Here is a 7,793-nt window from a genome sequence, read left to right as displayed (position 1 = left end):
TTGATGTTCCTTGTAGATGGCAAGGAGACTTGTAATGGGTGCGCACCCTCAGATGTCTGTCCAGGAACAAAGTGACGTGAATGAAAGTTCCTAGCTCCGTAAGTTCCTTTCTGTCCGGGTATAGTGTTGGCACAATAGACACTCTCAAAAGCTTTCGGAGTATAGCAGAGAGGTATATACTGACGCGTTTCGTCTGTCTATGGCAGACTTTATCAAAGCTGTATAATTTGGTGTTCAGTCTCTTTCTATATAAAGCCACAGATCCATTTGTGATAGGTTAATATGTAATCAGTAAGTTCAAGCACTTGAGAACAAACTGGAGCTTCTAAAGATTAACTCTTTAATAGAACTGGTGTTTAGGTAAATATATCACAGCAATAAAACAGCAATAAAGCAAATTATTAAACATATATAAATATAGATAAATATAAAAGTAAAAATGAAAACATCCTAAAAACCGACTGGAATGCTAGAAAGTGGGAGAATGACACATGAGATATATAAAGGGATTAAAGTAGCTTCCAAAGATTATAAATTGGCAATATTTGCGCACGACATATTGTTAATGGTATCACAACCAGATATGTCTATACCTTGTATATTAAACACCATAAACAATTTCTGACATATAATATAGCAAATAGAAATGGCGCTAATGATCTGATATAATATCAAAATTAAAACAGTGTATAGATCTGAGAATGTCTTCATATAATAGAATCACATATTCACACAAGTCCAGAATCACACTATCCAGAAAAGATGAGCCTTCAATATCCTTAAGTTCTCAAAGTCTATAAATTCGCATAACGGTGATGTGAATCCAGGTATTGTATTCCACCGATGTACATATGTAAAATGGATATAAAAAATGTGTCATAATATGATGCATATAGAAATAATCAAGCACCTTTAAATACCCAAGTGGTGTTAGTTTTTACTTATTACCACCACGTGCAGTCAATCAATACCTTCTAAATTTCAAACTTACACGGGGGAGATCTTTGATCCAAAAGATTCAAAGAGGCATACACTATTAAATGAAAAAGTCCCACCATCACCCACAAATAAAATAGCACCTATTAGATAATTAGCCCGACCGACACTCCTCCTTTAAATTAATATCTTACCCCCCCTAGCACATTATATTAAGATCCTCTCTGCCTTCCCTTATACATTATATTAAGACACCCCCCCTCTCTTCCCTCACACACTGTATTGGAAAGGTAGACTCTTCTGTCTGCCTCTCTTACATCTCTGCACACCTGGGACATCTCTGCACACAGGCATGCCTGTCATTTGGTGCGCGTCAATGACGGGAACAGGAAGAGGCCACACATAACAGAAGGGAGAGAGCAATCATCATCATCATCAACATTTATTTATATAGCCCCAGCAAATTCCGTAGCGCTTTACAATTGGGAACAAACATTAATAATACAATACTGGGTAATACATACAGACAGAGAGGTAAGAGAACCCTGCTCGAAAGCTTACAATCTATAGGACAATGGGAGTTAGAAACACAAGGACATGTGCTACATCATATTGCACAATGGACCAGCCAGACTGCAAAGGTAAAAGTACTGAGTGGGCTGTGTGTGTTGCAGTGTTGGTCAGAAGGTTGTTGTCTTGCGTTAGCTGTGTAGAGGAGGGCAATAGGGTAATCTAGGGAGATTAAGATGATGGTTGAGGAATATCATAACATTGTCTGAAGAGGTGGGTTTTCAGTGAACGCTTGAAGGTTTGAAGACTAGAGGAAAGTCTTACTGTGCGAGGGAGGGAATTCCACAAATTAGGTGCAGCCCGGAAAAATCCTGTAACCGAGAATGGGAGGATGTGATGAGTGTGGAGGAGAGACGTAGATCTTGTGCAGAACGGAGGTGTCGAGTAGGGAGATATTTCGAGACAAGTGAGAAAATGTATGTCGGTGCAATTTTGTTGATGGCCCTGTATGTTAGTAGAAGAATTTTATATTGGATTCGTTGAAATACAGGCAGCCAATGTAGAGACTGACAGAGTGGCTCAGCAGAGGAATAACGGTTTGTAAGGAAAATCAGTCTAGCCGCTGCGTGCAAAATAGATTGTAGGGGTTCAAGTCTGACTTTGGGAAGACCAGTAAGGAGGGAATTGCAATAGTCGATGCGGGAGATGATGAGTGCATGAATTAATGTTTTTAATGAGGACACTGGAGATGTAAGAAATGAGTTGTGGCTGATGGTGGATGTGGGAGGAGTAGTTAGTAGTATTAGGGAAAGTAGGAGTATGGAGAATAGGAATAGCCTTTTTTAAAGAGTTGGTTTTCATTAAACACTTACACATGTGAAGGGTTGTACAGAGTGTGAGAGAAGAGGTTGGTAACTCCATAGTCATGGAAATCCATAGTAGTAATTCTGTAGCAATAAGTACAATGGTGTATTATAATAGAGAAGGTCACCAAGAGCCCTCAACTGCTATATCCAAGTTTCCATAAAGAAAACTTCAGCTACAAATACTTATCATCAGGGTGGCTGCTTAACTTTTTCAGCTTGATTGCCTATGAGAAAATTGATGTCCCAACTCTCCCAACATGAAGACCTTGCATTACTACAGTGTATAGTATGATCAAAGACTGACAAACCCATTCACAGACCAGTTTCATAAGCCAGGACAGTGTATAGAGATTCCTAATCACAGAATGGGCCTGATTCATTAAGAAAAATAATGCAAAAAAACAACAACTTTGCTCTTTGGCAAATCCAAGTTGCATTGGAGGGGAGGTAAATTTAAAATGTGATAGCAGATTTATTTTATTGAGGTAGGGCTTGTCCTAGATCAACTTTAAATGTCAGTGTAAAAATAAAGCTATCAAGTATTTGTGTGCTACATGAAAAAACAGACAGTATTTATCTTATGTGCAAAATAAGCTAATTTGCACCCCTTGCATTGTAACATGGTATGACCAGGAGAAAACTTACTCCTTTTTTTGCCTTACTTTCCTTAATGAATCAGGCCCAATGTGTCTTTATGGTGTCTAAGTGACAGACATGACAAATAGGGTTTTTTAAAATAGAAAATGAGCTATGACTGAGTGCACAGTTTACAAACACACTTATTTGAATCTATGTGGGTCATAGGGAGCTGCACACCAACTGCACCAAGTATACAAATAACAGAACAAGATACTTACGCGTACCATGAGGCCTGGGGTGGAAGTAATGTTGCACAAACACTGATATGACACACTGTGCACCAATCACTACTAGCACAGAGCGAGAGGTTTCATCTTTCACTCCTAAACAATTCCACCACCTCTCATTCCATACAGACACCATCAAGTCAGTCAGTGCAGGACCAGGACACAGCAGATTAGCAACTAACAGCAGGTCTTAAGGTAAGCAATGATTGTTCATTTCTTATTTTGGAAACCAAGGATAAGGTCAAGATGAGTACAGGTCACAATTTGTGCTATATATTATGGCCACCCAGCTATATCATGGGTAGTATAGTATAAGTACCTTTTACTAACATAGTCATTGGAAATGTAGACATAATATAGGCACTATATTTATATTTTGTGCACTTCCACTGGCATACCCATTGGACACCCACAACATCTCATTCATGATCAGTCAGCAGCCACATCAGATAGAATTAAGTACAGTGAAAAACATATAACTTACAATAGTATATACATTTTGTCACAGTGATCACCGGTGCTCTACATTAAATAGGTGATCTGAGTCTTAATGGATCATCTCATCCACAGGACCCATCGTGTAGGAGCATATGTTTATATACACTATTATAGACTGTGAGATCTTTGACATCCTAGTCTGTGGGGTTGTTTTAGAACTTTCAACAAAACAATCTACAAAATAAAGTGTTAAAAAAGGAATAAAAAATAAATGATAAAAATATTAAAGGTGATAACATAGAAAATAAAAACATACTTACCTAAGATGTGCCATTTGCCAGTCTGTCGAGATCCCCGATAGTTCTAACTGTCCTATGCTGCACTTCTCTTATCTGATCTGTCACTGGTATGAAGTTATTAGAGATGAAGACATTAAAAAGGGACATTATTACAAAAAAGAACATATATTTTAGTATTTCACAAAGTCCTAATAATTCTGTTCCTACATTTGCATGGTCATTTAATAACACTCTATGGTCTATTGACCACATACAGACCAGCCCTATCTGTGTGCTTTCTCTGGAGAGAGGGAGAACCAAAAAAGCCCTGTCTATCCTCAGGAGTTAATGCAAATTCCACATAAGCCAACGTAAACTTTAATTTCAGTTACACATATACATGTAAGGGCCTGTGTACATATATGTGTTCACCGCAGACAGATCACACCTACCACAAGCAGTCACAGTGAACAATGCTCCCTATGAGAAACTATTCTCTCCTTTATTGTAAGTGGAATTATATTTTTTAACTCAGCAGGGCTGGATCATCTGCTACACTAACTTGGTAAACTTTATTTGCCAAATGCTGTGATTTTGACTCCCATGACAGCTGGAACCATGAAGCCTGAGGAGAACCCAGCAACAGTGTAACTACCGCTGTGGTAGCCCATTTAGCTGCTGAGGGAAGCGTGCAGTTGCCCAGAAATCCCCTACCCTCAAATCACTGTCTTGCCTGTATTAACAGACCTGTAGTCTAAGACAAAGTCTATTTGGGTATCTGCCTCTGTTTTAATGAGATTTGACGTCAATAAAATGGCCACTTGTTCTTACATTTGGCTCTAGTGTTTCTTTTACTTTCATTAAAAAAAAAAAAATGCAGTAAAGGTAAGTCATGTGGTATATTCTACAGATTCTTGTCTGCTGAGAGTGATGAAAAGCACGAGATCAGGCCTGAAAACCTGCGTATAATTGGAATATTATATATTTTACATTGTACTGTCTATATTTTACTGTTATTGCAGCAAGTGTTTTTTGTTGTTACTTTTTCTTTGAAACTATGCATTTGGAAACCCCCTGTTAGAAATCATCCTCAGCTCTGCTTTCCCTATTAGTGGTATAGTATAAGAACCCTCTACTGACTAGTTATAGGAAATGCTGGTAGTATGGCTCTCAGCTATGCACTACTAGTCATGGGCACTGGTGGTAAAGTATAAGCACCCTCTGCTGGGCACTATTCATGATCATGAGCAGTGTTAGTATAGTATGGGCATACTTGGCCCATATGACATACTCTGCCATATATGGACACTACTGATATAACATGATCAACTGCTGCTGGCCTATGCAATTTTGGTTTAATAATGACACCCACCATTACAACATGCGCTTCCACTTATGATTATATATTATCATATGGGCACTTCTGTTATAATATGAGTGTAAGAATTCTACAATGTTTGATGGGCACTGCTAGTACAATATGTGATTTCCTGGTCTCTGTGTTAGACTATACATAAACCTACATGTGAAGCAGGAGATAGTGGTTTACCTGAGCAACTTTATATCCCTCCAATGAACTATTGTTTCCTTCTGAAACTGTATATATTACATAATGTCTGGTAAGATTTTGCAAGTCAAATGTGGCCATGATGTATTCTGACAGCTGTTACATGTCTTCCGAGGTGTGACCAGAGACTAAAGCTGTGTTTCCAGCATCTGCTGCCTGGTGCCAGGATCCGGTGGTATAACTAGTTACCAGTAGGACAAATGTACATCCTCAATTTCATGAGTCAGTGAGTACTGGCTAGAAACCCTCAGTGGTGATAGCATCTACTTTATTACTCTTGTGAGGACAATATAGTTGTGTTAATAAAGGACAGTTTGCTGAATCTTCATGTCTTAAATAGTCAACTTCCTTATTGATATTATTTTGCTAAATATTTGCAGGATTATTGTGTATAAAAGTGCAGCATTCCTGACCTATTACAGCACATACAACCTCCTTATCTACCTAACAAATCATCCAAAACCATCCTATTTTCAAGAGTTAGAATTATATTAGCTCAGTCTTGCTCAGTTATCTTTTCTAGTTCTGAGGTAGATTCATGAACTATTTTATCTGGAATCTCTGATATATCATTTACACTGTGTTTAGGTATACTCCATCTGGTAAAATGCTATTCCAAATACTCCTTCAGCCTTACCTATCAGGCATCTTTTCTTACACTTTCTAACAATCACTAAGGGTAAAGACGGAGAGTGTCACATTGCTGGCAATATATGAATAAAAACTTCCTGATCAGTCAGGTGGAAGCCATTTATATCACTTTCCACATACAAGTAGGGTGCATATTACAGAGGTAAATGAATAGCACTACTAGCTGTCCCAGGTATCTTATGTGATGTATGCTGGGTCTAGAGAGTAACTCCCAAAAACAATATGTAGTATTAATAGACCTCAGTGCTCAAACCACATATTTTTTTTCATTTTTATGCAATATTAGAGTAATGTCAGTGTTGGCTGATGTGGGTAACTATACGTACAATGTAAGCTGCATATGGAAATATTACAGTTTGCAAAAATGTTTGGACTTTCTAGCTTAATATACTGTCGCTGTGATGTTAAACTTATTAAATGAGCTGTCGCCCTAAGTCAATAATACTCTGGATCAAGGATTACTATCTTAAATTGTTGTTGTACCTCATGTGTATCATCCACGGTCTGATACTTCCCAGGGGGCTGGTTGGTATGTTGGTTGATATCTTGCCTCTGGGAAATCTCATTGATTATTGTCTCTGTTTCCCTGACACACATCAGAGGGGAATACATAGCGTGATACTGTATGGATCATTAGTAAGTCGGGTAATACACTATGCACTTACATTTGGTTGATAGAAAAAAATGTCCGTCTCCAAGAGTTCAGTGTTATGTGATTCTTTTGCATGATCTCCCTGGTTTATGTTGTCCCCAGGACCGTTTTCAATGTTAGAGACTATCTTGTCTTCTGTGCAGTGTTATGCGGTCTGCATTCTCGTTGTGTTAGGATATATAGACCGGAAAGAGCAGAGAACCGCATATAGTGTAAAACTGTATTATGATGGAAAACCACGTAGACTACTATACACTTACTGAGTGTTAGATTATCATTTTTCTCCTGTTCGTATGTCCGAGATATGTAATTACCAGCATGTATATAGATAGTCATGAGGAGGGTGTCACAGCGTTATACTTCTTTTATTGCACGATTAAAATCAAACGTATACAATATGCACATAGGCCTATATCCTCCTTTTATAATCTGTAGTCCACGATTCCACTCTCCTACTTTGTGCTGTGTTCCATCCTAATTGCCAATTAAGGATCATAGCTACAAGAGTCTACATAATATCAGTGCTGGCAACACAAACAACACTGTATTGTAGCGTACTGCCACCCTTAAGGGAATTGGATATCTAATATAATTTATACATAAAGGGTGTCATCCAGAGTGAAACGCAAGTTGTGTTTCATGACCATTTTTTTGTGTTTCTTTACACCGCACATGCGCAGAAACGAGGCGCACGCATTAGCGATAGATGCTGAACAGTTCAGCTTGGGACCTTAATCTCCCTAATAGCACTGGTGGGTGATTCTCTAGGACAGCGGTGGCCAACCTTTTGGAGCCGAAAAGCCAAAAAATACCCATAGATACGGTAAAGAGCCAACTTTACCCTTAGTATATGTGTGCATTACATATACACAGTATAAACATGCCAATACATAACGCACACACATATATTAAAAATATAACATAATTTACAATATCTTGCCAAGTGAAAAATAAGATATCCAACATTGGCAAAATGTTCATAATAAATAATAATAATAATAATAATAATAATAATAATAATAATAATAA

General features: G+C 37.9%; 1 long non-coding RNA gene across 2 annotated transcripts; it reads right to left on the bottom strand.

Annotated features, from left to right (window-relative positions):
• Nucleotides 1-712: 712 nt before the first annotated feature.
• Nucleotides 713-7,274, bottom strand: LOC142098693 (uncharacterized). 2 transcript variants are annotated; one of them, XR_012678399.1, is made up of 4 exons: nt 6,778-7,274; nt 6,596-6,698; nt 3,937-4,019; nt 713-1,817 (listed from the first exon to the last, which is right to left on the bottom strand). It is a non-coding gene; the product is annotated as an uncharacterized LOC142098693 (long non-coding RNA). The 2 variants fall into 2 exon arrangements; XR_012678398.1 differs by having other exon boundaries at nt 6,596-7,274.
• Between the last annotated feature and the right edge of the window lie 519 nt (nt 7,275-7,793).

Source organism: Mixophyes fleayi, chromosome 7, assembly GCF_038048845.1.
Source record: "Mixophyes fleayi isolate aMixFle1 chromosome 7, aMixFle1.hap1, whole genome shotgun sequence".
Taxonomy (NCBI): domain Eukaryota; kingdom Metazoa; phylum Chordata; class Amphibia; order Anura; family Limnodynastidae; genus Mixophyes; species Mixophyes fleayi.
Note: the sequence above shows the minus strand (reverse complement) of the source record. Positions and strands in the feature narration are given on the sequence as shown.